The sequence below is a fragment of the Telmatherina bonti genome (genome assembly GCF_933228915.1).
Source record: "Telmatherina bonti genome assembly, chromosome: 10".
Classification (NCBI taxonomy): Eukaryota; Metazoa; Chordata; class Actinopteri; order Atheriniformes; family Telmatherinidae; genus Telmatherina; species Telmatherina bonti.
Genome location: NC_136628.1, coordinates 12,071,779 through 12,095,097, shown reverse-complemented (window position 1 = coordinate 12,095,097; position 23,319 = coordinate 12,071,779). Strand labels below are relative to the sequence as shown.

The 23,319-nt window shown below is 39.9% G+C and overlaps 1 long non-coding RNA gene across 1 annotated transcript; it reads right to left on the bottom strand.

The window, feature by feature from the left end:
- Positions 1-553: 553 nt before the first annotated feature.
- On the bottom strand, positions 554-20,240 carry LOC306761578. The gene is made up of 3 exons (XR_013771477.1): positions 20,148-20,240; positions 14,816-14,900; positions 554-3,449 (listed from the first exon to the last, which is right to left on the bottom strand). It is a non-coding gene; the product is annotated as an uncharacterized lncRNA (long non-coding RNA).
- Between the last annotated feature and the right edge of the window lie 3,079 nt (positions 20,241-23,319).

The window sequence follows — 23,319 nt, the reverse complement described above, 5'->3', positions numbered from 1 at the left end:
TAACACCACTCCGCTGCGCGTCGTGGTGTTCCCACTCCGCGTCGTGCCTTAGAATGGTCTAATGCACGCTTCCTCGTTTAATCCTTACGTAAACGATATTTTTCTTGGAAATGTGTTTTTTTGCAAAAGATAAATGTTGTTATGAATGCATTAGAAATCTTTTTGGAAATGTAATGGTTCCTTCTGCTAAAATCTTTTGGACTTCTCTCTTTAATGATATTGATTGGAAAAAGATGTGGTTGATGAATGATAAATTTTGCCTTAACAATAAAATTAAGGAAGTTTCTTACAAAATTATAAATTAAATTCATCCAGCAAAAAAAATATTTTAAAAGACTTCATGTTGACATGGATTACTCTTGTAGTTTTTGCAGCTTGGATGAAGAAATGATTTAACATTTGTTTTATCACTATTTGTTCACTAAATTGTTCTGTATTAATGTGCAGAGTTTTACTAAAAGGAAAACAGAACATCCCAAATGTACATTTGCAAGAAAAGACATATTTCTTTATTTTAAAAATAAAGTGGACAACGACTTGATTTTTTTGGTACAACTTGTTAGATTATTAGGAAAGTTTTCCATTCATAAAAGGAAATGGGCTGACGGCAAGCCGAGCTTTACAATGTTTTCACAAGAACATTTCCAAAACAACACCATCATGAGAGATCTTGAAAACTCAATAGTCTTAAAAAGTATATTTTGGAAAAATTCTTACCTCACTGATATAGTTCCTTTCTCACTGATATTTCAACTGATGTAGAAATGTATGCACGTATGCACAAGTGAAGATTGATGCATTTATCTGTATATCTAATAGCTTTCATATTCTTTCTGTATCCCTTTTCATTTAAAACTGGAACCTCTGGCTTACCAGTTTAGGTTCTGTATTTTTTGTTCAATAACAAAATTTATTCAAATAAAAACAGTGGTGCAGAAACAGACTACTTTACATTTTGTTTTCTATTCAACATTAAGCAATGCAGCCATACTGAAGAACTTACAAGCTTTACAGTCATAATCAGTAAGACACAGTGCATTTTACACAGATTTCTCTATTTTTAATGTAAATGATTGGTCTTTCTCACAAATCAGAGCAAGTCACTGAGTTCCACAAGGTTCTGTACTTGGACCTTTCATTGTTATACATGCTTTCCTCAGTCATAAAATTAGACTGCAAAAACTTTCATTGCTATGCAGATGATACGCAGAACTACACCCAGATTTACTTAAATTTGTTAGATTACAAATATGTTATATACATAAAGACCTGATAACTGAACTTTGTTTTGCTAAATTCAGACGAGACTGAGGTTGTTGAACCTTGGCCTTATTTTGATCAGGATTTATCATTTGGCTTGCATTTAAAATAGGCTTTTACACCTTCTTTCACATACGTAATACTGCAAAAATTCGTGACATCTTGTCTCAGACTGCTTTAGAATAACTAATAAGTGCTTTTGCTACTTCAAGATTGGATTACTGCAATATCTTATCAATGAGCTGTCCCAGTGTTCTGATGAGTGGTGAGAGAGATCATAATGTATAAAAAGAAACAGAGAATTACAATAATACAAATGAGTACAGTTGAATAAACAGTAAAAATGAATATATTCCTTCAGTTGCCTGTTCACCACTTGAAATACAGTTCACCATGAAGTGAGGGGTTAGTGCAGGCTGCATGACAGGTTGAGGGTTTTGGTTTTGTTTAATAGGTTCTGTCATTTTAGAATAGTTTATGAAAATGTATGGTATCTGATCAAAAACGTAGAAAAAAGTAAATTATCTGATAAAATCAGGATTAATCAATTTGAATCAAGCATATTGGGGCTCAGTTAGGACATATTCAGAGTTAGTGTCAGACTTTTTCAGCTGAATGTCTTCCTCTAGTATTTATCATAGGAAACCCTTGTGAAGTTCTAACCAGCACAGAACTACAATGTACACGTGACATTGTTTACAGCTTTGCTTGTATGCAGTGTGAATGGACTTGCATGTGTCCTTTTAAAGTTTCACGCCACCTAAATAATTTACCACAAACCTCACAGAAAAATGGTTTCGCTCCTGTGTGGATCCTCATGTGTTGGTTTAAGTTTGTCTTTTGACTAAATCTTTGTCCACATTCATCACAGCTGAATGGTTTGTCTCCTGTGTGGATTCTCACGTGTTGGTTTAAGCTAGTCTTTAGACTAAATTTTTGTCCACATTCATCACAGCTGAATGGTTTGTCTCCTGTGTGGATTCTCCTGTGTCGGTTTAAGTTAGTCTTAAAATTAAATCTTTGTCCACATTCATCACAGCTGAATGGTTTGTCTCCTGTGTGGATTCTCACGTGTTGGTTTAAGCTAGTCTTTTGACTAAATTTTTGTCCACATTCATCACAGCTGAATGGTTTGTCTCCTGTGTGGATTCTCACGTGTCGGTTTAAGTTAGTCTTAAAATGAAATCTTTGTCCACATTCATCACAGCAGAATGGCTTGTCTCCTGTGTGGATTCTCATGTGTTGGTTTAAGCTAGTCTTTTGACTAAATCTGTGTCCACATTCATCACAGCTGAATGGTTTGTCTCCTGTGTGGATTGTCATGTGTCGGTTTAAGTGTGTCTTTTGACTAAATCTTTGTCCACATTCATCACAGCTGAATGGTTTGTCTCCTGTGTGGACTCTCATATGCTGGTTTAAGCTTGTCTTTTGACTAAATCTTTGTCCACAATCATCACAGCAGAATGGTTTGTCTCCTGTGTGGATTCTCATGTGTTGGTCTAATTGTGTCTTTCGACTACATTGTTGTCCACATTCATCACAACTGAATGGTTTGTCTCCTGTGTGGATTCTCATGTGAATCCTAAGATTCCCTTTATGTAGACAGATTTTATTACAAATGTCACATGTGACTTTTCTTTTGCCTGAGTGGATTCCTTTCTGTAAATCTACATGTTGCAAAGTTTTTGAACATTTCTTAGTTTTCAAACAGCTGACAGACCTTTTTATTAAGCGTCTTTGACAAGATCTTTGGGAGTTAAACTGTTCATCACATTCAGAGCCAGGTGATTTTATGGTCACATCAGTGTTTACATATGATCCATGTGCCCTGCTGATATTCCATTTTTTATCACCACCTTTTGTTTCAGTTCCAATATGTGACAAATGTTTAATCTCTGAAGAACCTGAAGCCTTTCTGTCACTATTTGGTTGTGAATAAGTATTTGGATCTGGTTTACTGGTTAGTTCTGGTCCTCCACAGTCTTCTTCATCAGGTTCTGATTTAATCTCTTCAGCTGGGTTGTTGATCAGAGCTTCCATGTCTGTTTTGCCTTCAGTTTTGGTTTGATGAAGGAGAGTTGAAGATAACCAAGGCTGAAGTTCTTTTTCATCATCTTCACTCTTCATAGTAGATATCATTGGTAAACTTGAGACACTGTCCACCTGCCCATCGTCATTAGCAAAGAACACTGAAATAGAAAGATAAAGTTGGATTTCAAGACCATGCAGCAGATAAAAATCCCATCTTTTCCCCCCTCAGAGCTTATTCAAAGTCACATCTTTAAGTGCACGCAAGAGGAGCAGTGGTGTATCAAATGTTGAGTGATGCAGGGAAGACCTTGTTCAGAAGAAAAGGTTATTACCACCTCAACTGACTGTACGTGCTGATGTTGGGGTAACATATTGTGTCATTTCCTGTTTTCCCTAGCGTGTGTTGCTACGAGCCATTGGCTCCTTTAACCTTTTTCTAACTGCTATCTATTGCTAAACAACCACTCACTTTAGCGCACAAAATCTTCCCAAACCACTGTTTCATACATTGCATTTATTTTCAGGATCTAAGGCTTTCTTTTTACTTGAATTAAACAATTCAAGCACTCAGTTTTAGCATGGCTGCTAGCTCTTTTCCCACACCCTGGTCCCACGCTTTCTCTTGCCCAGTGTGTCTGATGTTCAGCTATTCCCCCGCCTCCTTTAGTGATAATGGTAGGTGTATTAAATGTAGCAGCTTGGCAGCTTTGGAGGCAAAGCTCTGTGAGTTTAAAGCCCAGCTCCACACTCAGTTAGGGAAGCAGATAGTTAGCAAGAACCCATTAGCCAGTGCGGAGCTACCAGCCAGGGTAGCTAGCCCACCTAGTCGTCCCTCAGCAGTTCCCGTGCAGACAGGAGCTGAGGAAGACTGGACAACGGTCAGGCGGAGGCGTAGCCCCAAAACAAAACCCACTGGCCACCACCGACCTGTTCACGTTTCAAACAGATTTTCCTCGCCCGGCGACACACCTGCTGAGGCAGAAACCCTGATTATAGGTTGTCCCATAGTCAGAAACGTGGCACTAGAGACACCGGGGACCATAGTCAAATGCATTCCTGGGGCCAGAGCAGGCAACGTTGAATTGTAATTGAAACTGCTGACTAAAGCTAAACGTAAATACCGTAAGGTTTTAATTCACGTCGGTGATATCGACACCCGGTTGCGCCAATCGGAGGTCACTAAAATTAATGTTGCTTCGGTGTGTAACTTTGCCAAGAGCATGTCGGACTCCATAGTTTTCTCTGGTCCCTTGCCAAATTTAATCAGCGATGACATGTTTAGCCGCATGTCATCTTTTAACTACTGGTTGTCTAGGTGTTGTCCTGATAACGTGGGTTTTATAGATAATTGGAGCGCTTTTTGGGGAAAGCCTGGTCTTATTAGGAGAGATAACATCCATCCCACGTTGGATGGAGCCGCTCTTTTATCTAGCAACATGGACTCTTTTGTTAGTCAGCTTAATTGACAACTCAGGGTTGGGACCAGGAGGCAGAATTGTAGTCCTACACATTTTTTTGCAGCTTCCCACCTGCCGCCGCCCACCCAAAACCCCATTCTTACCTTATACAACTCCCCAGCAGTAAGAATTAAACAACACAAAAACACTTCTGGGGTTAATCATGAAAACCTCATAAAAATAAAAACAAATCTAATAAAATCTGAAAATAAGACAATAAATTGTGGCCTACTGAATATCAGATCCCTCCCAAATAAGTCTTTATTAGTCAATGACTTGATAGGTGATCACCACATTGATTTATTCTGTCTTACGGAAACCTGGTTACAGCAAGAGGATTATGTTAGTATTAATGAAGCTACGCCAGCTAACTAAACTTTCACATTCCTAGAACTACAGGCAGAGGAGGAGGTGTTGCAGCTATTTTTCAGTCAGAATTATTAATTAGTCCTAAGCTCAAAACTAACTATAAATCCTTTGAATTCCTGACATTAAATTTATCTCATCCAAAATGGAATTCAGAGAAACCGCTCCTTTTAGCATTAGTGTATCGCCCACCTGGACCTACTCAGAGTTTCTGACAGACTTCTTAGATCTCTTGTCTGAGTTAGTGCTGACTACTGATAAAGTCATTGTACTAGGTGATTTTAAAATTCATGTTGACGATGAAAAAGATAGTTTAAACATTTCCTTTAGCTCTATTCTAGTTAATTGGGTTTTCACAAAATGTCCACTCACTCTCATGGTCATACTCTTTCAACGTATTCTCATTACTGCTTCGTATAATATCTACGAAAAACTATGCTCAAAGTTACGTAGGATTTGCTACGTACTTCTAGCTACCAGTGCGCCTGTGCAAGCAGAGCAACCAGTGCGCCTGCGCACAGCAAATAAACGCCATGACTGTTGTTTTTCTAAGTTTTACACCCACTCTTAAACTAGGGCTTGGAAAACACGTGTATGCTTTATGAATCAAATACCTAATAAAGCCGAACTAGTGGGTATCCAATGTATAAATGATATGTGTTGATAAAGGCTTGTTGGCTTATTTGAGATATATAAACAATTATAACATTAAGTGGATGTGGCCTGGTCAATCTTCCACAATTTCATTGGAAATAGGTTCGTAATATGACACTTTTTCTTCATATTTCAAATATAAGTGACAGCCGAACTAGTATTTATTACGTAACAAAATGATCTGTGATGTGAAACAGAAAATATGTGCCTGAAATGAAAATACTGTAGCCTAACCATCCATAAAAATACAGCTTTAGCGGGAAGTAAATGATTGACACCCAGTGCAGCCAATAAGAAGGGGAGAAAGTAAGAACAAAAAAAAAAAAACAACCATGAGGAGCATTAAACACGTTGAAGACTGAGTAAAATGCATCGTGTCTCGCTGATTATGACTGTAAAGCTCTTGAGTTTATCGGTGTCGACTGCATTGCTAGATGTTTAAAATAAAACAAACTGTAAAGTATTGTTTAACAGCACAACTTGATATGAACGTATAAAGTACACTACTGTCCGCACCACATGACCACTGCAGTCCAATCACGGCTGTCTTATGGGGCCAGTTTTCCAAATCTGGGAGAAAATAAGACCTTTTTCTCTCTCTTTATCTTAATTACATTTAATCCGTTGTATGGGATAATGATACATGAATATTTGTCAGAATGGTTTCAAGCATTGAACTACAGCCAAACTGTGATATTATTTTGGATCTGCTCATTTTGCCCAAGTAAAAGACAAATGTGTATGCTTTCAGCTTGGATTCAGGTTCTGAATTCCAATATTGATCATATACTATATGGATAATGTCACTCAACACAGACAGCATCCATTTATTTTTAAAGACAAATATTCATGTATCATTATCCCATACGACGGATTAAATGTAATTAAGATGAAGAGAGAGAAAAAGGTCTTATTTTCTCCCAGATTTGGAAAACTGGCCCCATAAGACAGCCGTGATTGGACTGCAGTGGTCATGTGGTGCGGACAGTAGTGTACTTTATACGTTCATATCAAGTTGTGCTTACAGTTTTATTTTAAACATCTAGCAACGCAGCCGATACCGAAGAGCTTAAAAGCTTTACAGTCATAATCAACAAGACACGATGCATTTTACTCAGACTTCAACGTGTTTAATGCTTCTCGTGGGGACAGAACCGAAGACTGAAACGTCACGTGATGAAAGCGCCTGCTCAGGATTACGTTGGAAACGTACGAATGTCTGTGTGTTACTTTTCGTATGAGATTATACGAACGATTTGTGAGAGCAGCCTGACTCTTTATCTTGTTCTAACACATGGTATGGAGACTGATAAGCTCAAAGTTTTCCCCCAGAATGCTGTCTTGTCTGATCACTTGCCATTAACCTTTGGATTCACTTCATTTGATTACTCACTGACCAAAAATAAATTCTACTATAGTAGATGTTTATTTTGCTTTTGTGCAGCTTTTATTTTGAATTGACTTGCTTGTGTCCTTATAAAGTTTCACACCATCTAAATAATTTACCACAAACCTCACAGAAAAATAGTGGATCCTTATGTCGGTTTAAGTGTGTCTTGACTAAATCTTTGTCCACGTTCATGACGGCTGAATTGTTTCTTCTCCTGTGTGGATTCCCATGTGTATGTTTAAGCTTGTCTTTCGAGTAAATCTTTGTCCACATTCATCACAGCTCTCTAGTTTTGTCTCCTGTGTGGATTATCATGTGGCTGTCTAAGTGCGCTTTTCAACTAAATCTTTGTCCACATTCATCACAGCTGATTGGTTTGTCTTCTGTGTGGATTCTCATGTGCATCCTAAGATTCACTTCATGAGGACAGATTTTATTACAAATGTCACATGTGACTTATTTTTGTCTGAGTGGATTATTTTTGTTCTAATATGTGACAAATGTTTAATCTCTGAAAAACCTGAAGCCTTTCTGTCACTATTTGGTTGTAAATACGTATTTGGATCTGGTTCACTGGTTAGTTCTGGTCCTCCACAGTCCTCATCAGGTTTGGATTTAATCTCTGAGTAGGCCACACTGGAGGCGGAGACTTCTAGTTTGTAAAACCGAATGAAAGTAAGGGGTGAAGACCAACATGCGGCTGCACAAATGTCCTACATGGAGATGCCCAGGATGCAGGCAAGCCAGCCCATATGGGACTTAGCCCATGTCATTGTTATGCAAGCTCGTAGAGCACGGACAAGACAACTTATGAAGCCACTGCTCTTTGGGTGAAGAGGAAGGTGGTTTAGAGAGTGCTACAAGAATAATGGGAGAGCATGAGCCGACCACCTTGGACACAAACACTGGATTGAGCTTGAGTGATACCCTTACATTCCCTGGGGCAAATTGAGTGCATGAAGGATGTACTGAGAGAGCATGAATATAACTGACAGGCTTCAAAGAAGCTAAAGCCAACAGCAACACTTTCTTAATAGACAAGTGTTAGAGGTCAGCATCCTCTAGCAGTTCAAAAGGAGGTCCAGATAGACCCTTCAAGACCACTGCCAGGTCCCATGAGGGCACCAGGGGCCTGGAAACAGGAAGAAACCTGCGTGCCCCTTACATGAAATGACAGACCAACAGATGCTGACTGGCCATTCCTCAAAACCAGCATGGCATGCAGAAATGGCAGAGAAGTACACTTTAACAGTGGAGAAAGCCCAGAATTAGTCAATAAGCTCCTGAAGGAATGACAAATCGCAGCCACAAATCCCTGAAATGAGGTGTTCCCCTTTTTGTGGGCCAGGCCCAAAGTGCCACGCATTCCAGGTATGGATAGAACACGTGCATTTTCAATGTACTTCACAATTGTGTGATACTTTGTGTTGGTCTTTCACATTAAATGTCAACACTCCATTGACCAGATTTCTTTGCCTCCATGCAGTTTTCTCCGGAGAAACGTTGATTCTCCACACGATAACAGCTTTGCAGTCAAATTAAGTCAACTTCCGTGATGTTCCATGTTAAAAAATATATTTTATTTTAATTGACCAATTCCGCTATTCCGTCCGCGATTCCGTGATCGCGGAAAATATAAGATCCTATAGATATCGCTGGACTCACCTCAATGCTCGACTTGGGCTCTGGAACCAGTTCCCTTTCGAAGGGCTGGACCTGGATAGGGGGTTGGGTCCTGACTGTAGTCTGTGCTTATGCACTGAACAGCAGTTCAGAGAACCCACCTTTTCTGGAGTCCTTGGAGGGAGTGTTGGAGGATGTTTGATCTGGGGACACCCTTGTTCTGCTAGGGGACTTCAAGGCTCACGTGGACAATGACAGTGAGACCTGGAGGGGAGTGATTGGGAGGCATGGTCCCCGGCCTCTGAACCCAAACGGTGTTTTGTTACTGGACTTCTGTGCTCGTCATGAATTGTCCATAACGAACACCGTGTCCTATCATAAGAGTGCGCACATGTACTGCTCATCAGGATTCTGTGGGCTGCAGTTTGATCGACTTTTCAATCGTATCCTTGTACCTGCGGCCACATGCCTTGGACACTTGCGTGAAGAGGGAGGGCGAAGCTGTCAATTGATCACAACCTTGTGGTCGTGATCAATGGACCACAAGGTCTCCCCCACCACCTGAGCCAACTCAGGTGGTGGGGGAGGAAGCCGGTCAGGTCTGGCAGGCCAAAACGTGTCGTGAGGGTCTGCTGGGAATGTCTGACAGACTCCTCTGTCAGATCGAGTTATAACTCCCACCTTCAGCAGAGCTTCAACCATGTCTCGAGTGAGGCGAGGGACATTGAGTCAGAATGGGCTGTGTTCCGTGCGTCTATTGTTGCAAAGGCCAGCTGGATGCTATTGCCGTAAGGTTGTTGGTGCCTGTCGTGGTGGTAATCATAGAACTCGTTGGTGGACACCAGCAGTGAGGGATGCCGTCAAGCTGAAGAAGGAGTCCTATCGGGCCTTCTTGGCCTGTGGGACTCTGGAGGAAGCCAATAGGTATCGACAGGCTAAGCAGGATGCGGCTTCGGCTGTCGCCAAGGCAAAGACTCGGTCATGGGAGGAGTTCGACGAAGCAATGGGGAACGACTTCCAGATGGCTTCGAAGCAATTCTGATCCACCATCCAGTGACTCAGGAGAGGGAAGCAGTGCTCTGTCAATGCTGTGTACAGTGGAGATGGGGAGCTGCTGACCTCAACTCGGGACGTTGTGGATCGGTGGAAGGAATACTTCGAAGACCACCTCAACACGTGGTCTCAACAAAACAACCTCCTGCCAATACGCCTTCCGATGAGGAAGCAGAACTAATGGACTCAAGGTTGGACTGTCCAATCTCTGGGCTTGAGGTTGCTGAGGGGGATAAAAAGCTCCTTGTTGTCAAGGCCCCGGGGGTGGGAATTTCTTCAGGCTCTGGATGCTGTGTGGCTATCCTGGCTGACTTGTCTTTGCAGCATCACGTGGACCGGAGGGTATGTATCCAACTACAGGGGGATCACACTCCACAGCCTCCCTGGAAAGTTCTATTCAGGGGTCTTGGAGAGGAGGGTCTGTCAGATAGTCAAAACTTGGATTGAGGAGGGGCAGTGCGGTTTTTGTCCTGGTTGCAGAAGAGTGGATCAGCTCTATACCCTCTTTGGGGTCCTGGAGGGGGCATGGGAGTTTGGAGAACGCATTCAACCGTGTCCCCCGGGTACTCCTGTGGGGGGCACTTCAAGAGTATGGGATACTGGACCCCCTTGTACGAGCTGACCGGTCCCTGTACGACAGGTGTCAGAGCTTGGTCTGCATTGCCAGCAGTCAGTCGGATTAGTTTCCAGTGAGGGTTTGACTCTGCCAAGGCTGCTGTTTAACACTGATTGTGTTTTAACTTTTATTGACAGAATTTTTAGGCGCAGCCGAGATGTTGAGGAGATCTGGATTGGTGCCCTCAGAACTGGGTCTCTGTTTTTTGCGGATGACGTGGTCCTGTTGGCTTCATCTGGTCATGATCTCCAGCTTTCGCTTGAGCGATTCACACCTGAGTGTGAAGCGACTGGGATGAGAATCAGCTCCTCCAAATCTGAGACCATGGTACTCAGCCAGACTATGGTGGATTGCCCTCCCTGGGTCGGGAGGGAAGCCCTGCCTCAAGTAAAGGAGTTTAAATATTTCAGGTTTTGGAGTGTGAGATCAACAGGCAGATCGGTGCAGCATCTGCACTGATGTGGACTCTGTGTCGATCTGTTGTGGTGAATAAAGAGCTGAGCCAGAAGGCGAAGCTCTCGATTTACCAGTCCATCTATGATCCTACTATCACCTCTGGTCATGAGCTGTGGGTCGTGACCAAAAGAAAGACATCTTGCATACAGACGGCTGAGGTGGCTTCCTCCACAGGGTGGCCAGGCTCTCCCTTAGAGATGGGAGAGGGGCTCGGAGGAGCCAGTTGGGGTTGCTTGGGCATCTTGTCAGGATGCCTCCTGGACACCTTCCTGGTGAGATGTTCCAGACAATTCCCTGTAGAAGGAGAAGACCAAGGACACGATGGAGGGATTATATCTCTCGGCTGGCCTCGGAACGCCTTGGGATCACTCCGCAGAGTTGACAAATGTGGCTGGGCAGAGGGAAGTCTGGGCTTCCCTGCTTTGGCTGCTGCCCCTGTGATCAGATCCCGGATAAGCGGCAGAAAATAAAATTAAATGATTAGATAAGATAGATAGATAAGATAAAATAGATAGATAAGATAGATGGATGGTTAAATCACACAGCCCTAATTAAGCGAGCTTTCAACAACTAAGATATGCTCTGCTCAAAGCAAGAGGAAGTTATTGAATGATGCTACATCATTGCGCAGGCTTATTAAAGGTTGCGTATCGTGAGTGTTATGATCACTAGCCAATCAGGACTGGTGTAGAGATAGGTGCTTTTGAGGAACAGGCAGGGAGGTTTATCCCACATTGATAAATTGAAACAAATCCTAAGAACGAGAACCTTCTTTGAAAATTTCCTCATTTATGATGTCGAAAGAGTTTAAGTTTCTGCCCCTGCAAGTCTTCAACACTGCCGATGTCTGTGTGGGCTTGCTTGCCCCGCCAGTCTTGAGCAAACAGACAGCAGTTAGAGCTGTGACCAGTTGGTTGGACTAACTGCATTTTTGAGCCAAACCTATCAAAAAAAACAAAAAAACAACTAGTCTGCAGCCTGTTGGTTTTTCAGCTCAAAAAACACAAACAAACCAGATTGTTTTAGAACCTTTGGTTGTTCAACACAAGATTACAACAACAGCAACAATAAAACTTAAAGCAGGATCAGCTCCGACTCTCCGTGGACAAACTTCCAAGCAGCAAAATATATTAAAGCTGGGGTAGGTAATGGTGGGGAGCTAGCAATATTTGAAACTGGCACCCTGTCTTGGCTCCTCCCCCTCTGGTTTTGCTCCTTGTGTGATCCAAGGCTTTTGTATTTGCAGCCTTTTCCAGCAACAATTTTCTCTCGACTGTTTAATGGAAGGAGGCAAATAATCCTTCCTGCATTTTATCAGTCACATTTGCCTTCAGAGTTTCTTCTTAATTATTCTTTGCAATTCATATGCAGGGTGTGGTTTTCAGGTGGGGTGGGGGGCTTACGAAATATAAGAAATCAACAACTCCATTTTGGTCCAAACATTTTGATTGGTCAGAGTTTTTTCAGATTTACAGTAAACTTAGGGGTCTAACTATATTTCTTATTGTTCATGATTATAAAATGTGTAGACTATCAGGAAGTGGTACCACTTCACCTAGATTGAAAAAAAAATATCTCAAGCAAGATTACGTACCCCAGCATGAAAGCAGTCATCACCCAGGAATTGCACTTTATCAATCTAAAACGTGTGTATTGGTGTTAGCCAGAAGTGTTCACATCCCCGGATCCCTTTTTTTTAAAAGACGGTAGAGTTTTCCCACCTGGACACTTTTTTGACAGCAAAACTGTCCACAAGGTTGAAGTCTCGCAAACGTTTTTTTTTTTTTTTTTTACTTCTTGGATTTTGTCATCGCGGGGAGCTAATTGTATAAACCCACCCTGTTCTACGCCTAAACCCAGCCCTCTTTTACACCTAAAAAAACTTGCTGGGCGATCCCATGTCCACTGCTGGCTTGTCAGTTGCCTAAACCAACACCGGAATGATTTTGCTCTCCCTTCATCGCCGGACCAAACTCCTAAGGACCGATGGGTAACATTATTTTTTGCTGATATTGCAACTGCATATCTGCCGGCTGCAGCCTGTTTGTGCCAAACATTTTGCAAACTTTTTGGAAAATACCAGGTGAAGATGGCATCAACCCTGTTGGAAAGAGGGGCAAGCGCGACCTTAAGCAGCTCACCATCAATGCAGTTGGCAAGTTTCGCCACTGATGATAAAGTTAGTTTAAGTTAAACTATTTAAGTCAGTTTAAAAGTTATTTTTTGCCGTGACTGAGACAGAGATCTGTCATGTGAAAATCACAACATTTTTCAGGTTCAAGCTAAAAACAGCACATCTAAATAGGATGAATAAATAAGATAAACACTGACACTTTGCTTTGTGCAGTTCCGTGTTGTTAAATATGTGTGGAAAGTTAAGTTATGTGTGTGGTAAGTTAAGTTTGGTTGGGAAATATGATGGAGGGGTCCACATTAGGTCATATTTTTACATCTCTAACTTCTGATTTTTTCAAAAGTACATTCATAGTTTAAAAATGGTCCAACACAGAACAAAACTGATACGTATTAACATGAACAACATGCCTCATTGTCAACATGCTATCTGACTTAGTTTACAGGCAAGGTGAGCAGACATTAAAATGACAATTTTACCATACAGAGACAGTTTGTTGTAAACGTGCTCCTTCCACCATCTCATATCTTCTCTCTCAGGTTCAGAGTCGGGTTCAAAGATAAATGGCTGAATTCAGAAAGCTGCTGCTGTCAGGTTAGGTTGCTATCACTACCTGTTGTTTTTAACATCTGACATACTGGGCCACCCCCCCCTTGCAATGCTGGACTTCCACCAATCAATCAGCACGTACCTCATTAACATAATTTAAACTAACATCTATGTTAATCAAAATCTCGCATGAAATCTTATGAGAAAAGTTTTGTTATGAATAAAGGGTCAGAACAAGCACTTTTTAAAATTTTTTGATTTGATACATTTTGAAACAATTCTTCAAAAACACTCAGGACAGTGGAGACACGAAAAGACAAGATTACGACACCTTTAATAATTTCATTCAGAAAAAGTATGTTATTTGTGTGGAAGGGCTAATAGCCAGTGTTGATGCTAAAACTAAAGCTAGTGGTCTTTTAGTAAGTATTTACACCTCCTCTCAGAGATTCATGCTACTGTTGCTTTATTTGTTTTAATTTGATTTAATTCAGTATTTACTTATTTTAGTTTATAAATTTGTGGAACAATTAAACAGTTTAACTGTTAACTTCAATTGTTGTTTTTAGAAAGTTTAAAAATGTTCTCAGTTGTGTTTAAATTGTGATTATGAAGGTTTTTAAGCCAAAAATCACAAGACCTGAGCATCCACCCCTGTCGGCGAGAGCTAGCGCTGCATGCTAGAGTCTACCCTCTACAATTTAACATTACCAGTGCAACAAACATAACAGACAATATTGGATTTATCCAGCCATAAATCTTTGAGCCACATGCAGCTGAGAGGAGGAAGACAGAGGGCTTCAAGGACATGTTTGTCTACAAATGGATGCATCGGGCAATAATGTTATTTCTGTAAAGTTTTAACTTGACTGTCAAGTCTACTAATAATGTGTTTGAATGTATGCTCCAAACATTAACGTGTGCCCTTTTTTTTTTTTTTTTTCCCCTCCAGAGTTTTCATTGATACAATAAATTCAGATAGATGAAGAATAACTACTCATAGTGCTGCAGGATCAAACTGAACATCCTGCTATGCAGTAGGCCTGTTGATGGTTGTTCCCCCCTACTTGTTCAAGTGGTAAATGCATTATTGCAAACTGTAATGGAGATTCTTCGCTGTTGGGAAAATCCCATGCTAGGTTAAGTGATTCTGTTGCTTCGTTACTTATATTCAATTGTACTGATACTTATGATATAAAATAGTTTTCATAAAACTGATGTCTCACCTTCTTTCCTGATGAGGCTCCCTCCATAAAAAGTCTTTATCTCATCCTTCTGGTGCAGCATAGCTTCTCCCCAGCGAGTTGGTCTCTGCAGAGGACAGAAACAAACAATAGTCAGTATCCAAGATACTTCGAAATCCCCAGCTGTAGTTTGAAGTAGGATATCAATTAAAAAGTGTTGCAGAAAATACCTTGCAAGGACATTAATCAGATTCTCAAGATCTTTCACTTATTAATAGCCTTGTGGTGTTTTCCTCAATTCTGCCTTGATCTTATGAACCGGAAGTCTTGAGCCTCATTCATCAAATGTTTTTACAAAGAAATTTACATGTTTACATTCTATACGTAGAACTGTCATCAATGTAGACCAAGGTACTTTTTATCAGTCTGTTTCCTGGGTATAAAAGGCACCAGCAGAAACCCAAAAAACAAGCTGTTCTGTCATTTTTGGTTTTTTTGAGAGAAAAAAAAAAGGGGGGGGAATTGTTTGTTTATTTGTTTTGGGTTTATCAAAGAACCACACAAATCCTGAAATGGTTTGATTTTTTTTTTTCACCAATAAGATAAAAATACCATTCTATATTTTCTTTCATTGGTGGGCGGGACTTTGAAGCCCGCTGGCGTGGTGCCCGTCAAAATAAAGCTCCTGCTAAGGCAAGCATGGAGAAACTAGCTTTAATTGTGTTGCCTGCCCCCACATGTATCCATTCTAAATTAAAACATGTCTTTTACACAGCTAAATGGTTTCCACTAAGCAATCTATGTATTGAGTGTAAGAAGGGAATGTACATTAATAAAACAGATGTCTAACAAGGCACACTCAAAATGGGTATTTAAATTAAGCAGTGGGTGTCACCATCAATTACCCCCTGAAAAAGGTTTTCATTTTGAAATACCCCTATCCAGCAAAATACCACCCGGGTTTTCATATTCAATAAATGGTGCATTTATGAAACGTATGGTTGATGAACTTGAGATCTTTATGTGGGAAACCAGCCAAGATAAAATTGTTTGATTATGGTTTAGATGACAAAACCAAGCCCTGCATTTCCATCCTTTGTGACTGAGAAACTTGTGCCTTCCCAACATAAAATTTTAAAGGGCTGCTATTATGGTATTTCAAGTTTTCTGAGCTTTCTACAGTGTTACAGTGTTGAATCCTCATCAGACATGTGAATGGCACTGGTTTTGATCACCTAAACGCATGTTTGAGTTTGAGTTCCAGCACTCTCTCCGTTCGGTTTCCATGGCGACGAAAAACATGGCGTTTTAGAGAGTTTTTTCTACTTCAAAATCCTTGTGACGTCCCGGGGGATAAGGTTCGGTGATTGGTTACCTGCTATTGGTTAACAAGGGCATGTACAAATACATCAGGCGGGTGGAAAACGTCAGATAAAGTTATTTCCAACGATGGCTGGTGAGTTTACCAAAGAGAGACATCCTGCTGCATTCGTTGCTGTTTTCCACTTCGTTTTCAGGCTCTGATTCAGGTTCCAACATGTAGGGCTGTATGCTATGTGTTGACATTGTTTTTTTTTTTATTGAGTTCATATTAGCCTAATCCTTCTCTTTATGAGATGTTACAATGACAGCGAAAGCAGTTGAGGTGCGCGCTCCCGATGTAGCACAGTGGCAGGAGGCGGGGCTTAATGCGGAAGAGTCTCGATCCACTTGTTTTGCCCGCAGGCTGATCTGACAGCCTACGGAGAGGGTCGGTCTGAGGTAAATAAAGCGATTTGTGACAATAACTCGATCAATCCCAGCCCTTCTGGGCTCAGAAATAAAAATAAATTAGCCTGAAATGCACATAATAGTTCCACTTTCATGTAAAATAATAATATAAAATTATGCAAACTCAACTGTAACAGTCTGAAAAGAACTCAGTGCAAATTGATAATGACCAAAAGAGGAAAACAGCTTCATCCACACCGCCAGCTGTGACCCTTCCCAGACAGCAGCTGACTCCATACCGGATCCATTTTCAGAATGGCTCGGTCTTTACGGTCAGCTCCATTTTACGACTGATACCCGCACCCGTGAAGATTTTGGGTGTCAGTAGGTGGGAACAGCCCAAATCAGAAGAATCAGGACAGATCCAGGCCTGCAGTCTGCTAAACCAGTGCAGAAAAGATTTTCTTCAGAGCGAAGACAGCAGACTGAGAACCAGATAAAACCATTTGGACTTTAAAGCTTTCTCTGTAATGTAAGTTTGACAACGTTGTTACATTGTGTTACAAGCAAAGCTAAATTTATTTTGTCAGAGTTAAGTTCTATTATATTTTTTTTTAAAGCTTGCTGTTCTTTAGTAACTTTGTACTAGCTTAATGCTCTTCAACATTCTGGAGAAAAGTGCGCAGTTATGGCTGTAAAACTTTACAAGGGCTTCTTTCTTTGCTTTTTAATATAAATAAAACATTTATCCAGTCCTAAAACAGTTTCAAATTGTTTCAACAGTCCCTTTTTCACAAAAAATATTTAATAAATATAATATGGAGAGAAATTTGTTTCTTTATTCTCCAATCAGATAAGTTAGATTTGAAACCAAACAATGATTTTTGAGAGCAAAACAATAGTGAGAAGATTTTTTTTTTTTTTTTTTTTTTAGGAATAGAAACAAATTAGGTTCCAGTTAAAAAATATATATTTGAGAAAGCATATTTCTCCAACTTCCATCAAAACTACTGTATTCTTCAATCAAAACTAATGTTTGTAAGTCAAAAAATACAACCATTGTGCATAAAAATAAGTCCTCTTCTCTACAGTTAAAAACATTAGGTTAAAAGTTGTAAAGTTTTGTTTGCAAATCAGTCCTCTTTGCTTGCAAGTTCTAAAAAGTTTTGGTTGTGAATTTAACTGCATTTGATGGGCAGCTGTGTCGGCTGACTATTCCAACCTCTGGTCCAGAACCACCCCCAGTTACCTGTAGGTCTTTACATTCTCCATTTCCTCTCTGTCAATACAGATTGGCTTTTTCTGTGATGTAAATCTCCTGAAATCCACCACAAGCGCTTTGGTCTTGAAAGTGTTCAAGAGAGGACAGTTCCTTTTAGTCCAGTCTGTGAAGGCCTCTACCAGGTCCCTGTACTCCCCTTCCTGACCACCTCTCACACGTGCAACAACAGCTGTATCATCTGAATACTTCTGTAGGTCGCAGGGCTCCAAGTTGTATCTGAAGTATGAAGTGTTGAGCATGAAAAGAAAGGAAGCTGAAATGGTCCCTTGTGGAGCCCCAATGCTGCACGCCAGAGTTCCAGAAACATTACTCCCCATCCTGACATATTGATGGTCTTGATTCCCCTCCACACCATTTTTAAGTCTTTATTTTCCAGAATGCTTTCTTTTTTGGTTCAGGAGACCTTTGAGGGCACTGGTTATCCATGGTTTATTATGAGGATAGCGCCTAACAGTCCTGACTGGAATCACAGTGTCTCCACAGAAACTTATGTATTTTGTGACTATATCAACACTCCTGTCCAAGTCCTACTCTATGGCATCAGTTCCAAAAGGGGGGCGCTTAAAAAACAACCGCGTGCTTGAAAACCAACAATGTGCACGGTAAACACCGGGTGCATGTACACAAGCGAGCAAACGAGCATCCACGAGTGACACCACAAGGACACATTTCTGTATTGTGAGGGAATAAAGTATTTACAAGCAGAGAATCACTCATGAGAGCCTATCAGTCCACCGTGGACTTGTATTTATCCTAATGTCCTCGCGGCAGTGACTAGTACACTCTCAACTCAGCTCAGTTGCACCGGCCTGCTCAGTCGACTGCTGGGGTTTTGAGACTTCGGAGGCAGAGACTGTAGCTGATGTGTCTTGTCCTCTGATTGGTCAGTTTCCAGGGACATCAGAACTAATGTCAGTAATTCATCAATGAAAGGAATTACCTGTTGTTGCCTTACAGACAATAAAGCACCGAAAGGCACCTAAAAAAAACTGGAGCAAAGACATATTTTTTTTATGATTAAAAAGACTCATATTAAAATGCTACATTGCTTAGTACACATAAAAACGTCTAAAGAGGATCAAATTTAGGGATGTATACAAAAAAATATTGAACTGGAGTTGAGAGGTGAAGTTTAATTGTGTTTTTGACATTTTAATTTGTTTTGCATATCTCCGCCATTGTAATTTACAATAAGGTCACAGATTCTGATGGTCATCAGAAATGGTGACCTGGGTTATACTGGTTCTGTCAGGGTCACTTAAAATGTCTTCTGGGTCCAGAATACAGTGGGCAGGTGCAAAAGTTACTGGAAACATTTTTATTACAGTGCGGCTTTAATATAAAGGAATGTATATTAAGGTCACAAACCTCTGTTAAGACTGCCAGTGTTACATTCCCATGCAACTACATCAATTTGTGAAGTATTTAGCTTTTTATTTTTGATAGCAAGTTATACATATTTTGAGGTCACACGCCAGCACATCGCCAAACAATGTGCCAGTCTATTAAATACTGCTGATCTTAAAATATATAAACACACGTTCCACATTTTATACACCGTACAGTTACTGTTTATCACATGGCAAGTGTCTTTCCAATGAGTAGCCAAATCAATAATGAATATTATCATGATTGTATTATATTAGGCACACTTATTGCAGGAAGCCGGAGCTCATCTCAGCAGGCAATGGCAAGAGGCAGGGTCTCCCGGAACAGTTTGCCAGTTCAGGACCACAAGACAGAAATGCAGAGATTTTGCATCAGAAGCTGCGAATCAGAGGCTAACTTCAGTCTCTGAGAGTAAAGCCACTTCTTGCGGGAGCACTACACCACTGACGAAGTGGTTAAGAAAATACATGGATGAACCAATTATATTTTGATTTATTGTTTTATATTATGCTGTGTCATACTCTAATGATCTAGCTTAATGGTCCATTGTAGACTGGTAAGCCTTTTTCAAGGGATGATTGATGGCCACTTCAACGCCAAGAGCTGCTGATCGTTTTAAATACCGATTTTTAGTGTGCTTTCTCAGAAACGTCTTGCTTGTTTTCTCGCCAATCAATACTGGAGCGCAGAGCCGTCAGCCACATTTAAAACATTTGGAGCGTGTTACATAATAACGTGATAGTTTATTCTAAGAACGTGAAAGTCTTCACGTTATAACTATAATTACATGCAGTAGATCAGAAAAACGTTTAATCGAGTGAAAGTTGTGCTGTATACTAGAAACACGGAGAAAAGGTGCAGCTGTGAAGGACACATGTTGGCATTGCAGGCTTAAACTGTAGGCACCAAACATCACAACCGTGCATTTTTCGGCGAATTTAAGCACTCACTGGTTAATCCAAACACACCACAGAAATAAATGTAAATTCTCACCCCTTTTTAAGGCGGCGCTTTCCTCGGTAAATTGTCTCGATCTGCTAAAATCCTTCTTCTGTCGCGTGCGCTCTTCTTCTTCTTGATCTTTTTCTTCTTCTGGTATTTCAATGGCAAATAACGAGAATGTGTATTAGCGCCACCAACTGGTAAGGGGTGTGGGAGCCAAAACCCAGAGACTGTGGGTGTTTCCCAATTCAGGGTCTGCACACTTTTTTTTTTTTTTTTTTTTTTTTTTCCTTTCTTTTTTAATTTTTTTTTTTATTGTAATAAAGGATAGAACATACAGTATACATTCAGTATACAATCACAAAAAAATAGAGCAAGAAAAAAAAACAAAGAAACATTATGCCAGGGGGGGAATTATGTAAGAATGTTAGACACATTCAAAAGTTTGTAGGTGAGACAAATATTTACTGTTTTTAAGGCCTTTTTGTTGAGAGAGTTCCCGATAAGTTTTATATAAGTCAGAGTGTCATAACAGAAATGTATAAATATAGGTTTTTGCTTATTATATTTACATTTGTAAATGTAAAATTTTGCTAATATAATTAACAGATTTATAATGAAAAATATATCCTCTTTTCTTTGCGTTCTAAAGAAGTGAAAAACAACATCTTCCCATTTCAGGGAGAAGTCTTTGTAGAGATCCTGGGTGATGAAGCTGCTGAAGTCCTTCCAGAATGTTGTGGAGTGTGTACAAAGCCAGAAGAGGTGCTGAACAGTCTCTAGATAGTTTCCACAAAAAGAGCAGTTTACATCAATGAACTTTTTGAATTTTTCCACATAGTGGTTTGCAGGATAATACTTATGGATGATTTTAAACGAGATTTCTTTCACCTTATTTGTCACAAAAAAAACTTGTTAGGAATTGTCCATATTTTCTTCCATTTACAAAAGAATTCCAGTATGATACAATGTGTGGGACAGATACACATTCTTTCTGAAATAAGGAACGTATCTTCCTATTGGAGTTTTTATAAAAAGGTTAAACAGATTCGTCCTACTATTGTATCTATGGGATTGGGGAGAGAAGCAGGTTGTAGGTTAGAATCAGTACTTCTGGACAGCATTTTGATGCCCGGAGATATCGCATCAAATACTATTGCAAATTCTTTGGGAGTGGCTGGAAATTAATGTGTTTAGGAATTCTGAGTAAGACATGAGTTGTCCATTACTGTTAAACAGCTGATTCACTAAGATAATCTTTTTCTCAATCCAATTAGGGAAGTATAAAGATTTATTCTTGTATAATATGTCTCCATTGTTCCAAATCAAATATTTATGGGGAGAGAAATTAAGTTTATATATTAGGGACCATGTTAAAAGGACTTGTTTGTGGAATAATGAAAGTTTTTCCGGAACTTTGTCTACATTATAATTGCAGCCTAATATAAAATTCAGACCACCAAACCTGGAGAAAATGTAATTGGGAATAAAATTTCAAATGGAGACAGGATTTTTAAGAAAATGTTTTGCCCAATTGATTTTCAAGGTGTTGTTTAGAGTAGTGAAATCTAAGGCATTTAGTCCACCATTTTCATAGTCATTCATTATTACACTTTTTCTGACAGTGTGTTCTGTTCTTCCAGATAAAATTGTAGATCATACAGTCAATATCCTTACAGGTTTTTGTTATCCACATGAAGAGAGAGGGCAGCATACGTTAGTCGGGATAAACCCTCAGCTTTGGAGAGCAAGACTCTTCCCCTTACTGTCAGGTCTCTCTGCAACCAACGATTTAGTTTAGTTTGAATTTTTTTAATAAGAGGTGGAAAGTTTGCTAAAATTCCTCTTTTTTGGTCTTTACAAAGGACTATACCTAGATAAGTCACTTCAGTCTGGACTGAAATATTACAAATATGTTGAATATTACAATCTTTAACAGGTAATAATTGGCATTTGTTTAAATTTAGAGTCAGACCAGAAACTTCAGAGAATTCATCAATAACTTGCAATGCAATACGAACCTGATCGGCATTCTTAAGAAAGATTGAAGTGTCATCAGCCAGTTGACTGATAATGACTTCTCTTCCTGCTATGTTTATACCTCTCAGGGCACTGTTACTGATGTGGGAGGCAAGAATTTGTGTGCAGAGTAAGAATAAGTAGGGGCTGATAGGGCATCCTTGTCGGATTCCGCGTTTGAGACTAAACCTAGATGTTGTACCGTTTTTCATTCTAATAAAGCTATTTGCATCTGAGTACAAGGCCTTGACAGCGTTGCAGAATATATCACCAAAGCCAATTTTTTAAGTGAAAGAAATATGAATACATGTTCGATAGAGTCGAAGGCTTTGTAAAAGTCGAAGAGAAGGATAAATAAGTTGTCCAATATCGAGTCTGAGTAATCCAAAATATCTAGAACAAGTCTAAGGTTATCTGAGATGTGTCTGTTCTTCATAAAGCCAGACTGACTGTCATCTATAATATCATCTAAAACATCTTTGAGTCTTCTGGCCAGAATCAAAGCCATAATTTTATAGTCATTATTTAACAGACATATTGGCCTCCAGTTGTCAATAAAGAATACATCTTTATTTGGCTTTGGAATAAGAGTTATAAGGCCTTGAGTTAGACTTGCTGGGAGTCTACGTACACCTGGAACAAGAAAGGAGCAAGCAGATCACAGAATGATTTATAGAATTCGGTTCCCAAACCATCAGTGCCCGGAGACTTCTTATTCTTAAGAAAAGCAATGGATTTAATAACCTCTTCTTCAGTAAGTGGGCTGTCACAGTAAAGTCTGTCAGAATGTTTTCTCATTTTTATATTGTTCACAGAGTAAATGAATTGAGCAGTGTTATCTGCATTCTGATTTGAGCTACATAATTTTGTGTAAAAGTCACAGCAGAAATTAGAGATGGTTTTGGGATCATCAGTGATGTTTCCATTAATGTTTAACTGATGAATTGTATTTGTCTTCGATCTATGCTTTTCTAAGCGAAAGAAGTAAGCAGAGTTCTGCTCCCCCTCCTCTATCCACCTTTTCCTTGATCTTATAAAAGCTCCTTTTGCTTTTTGAAGGTATAACTCAACAAGTTTAGTTTAAAGATTCCAGAGTTGTAATTTACCCTCTTCCTCTACTTCCTCTGACGGTAGTTGGTATATTGAGGAGATTTGAGTAATAAGATTCACTTCTTCTTCTGCCTTTAATTTAGTCATTTTAGTG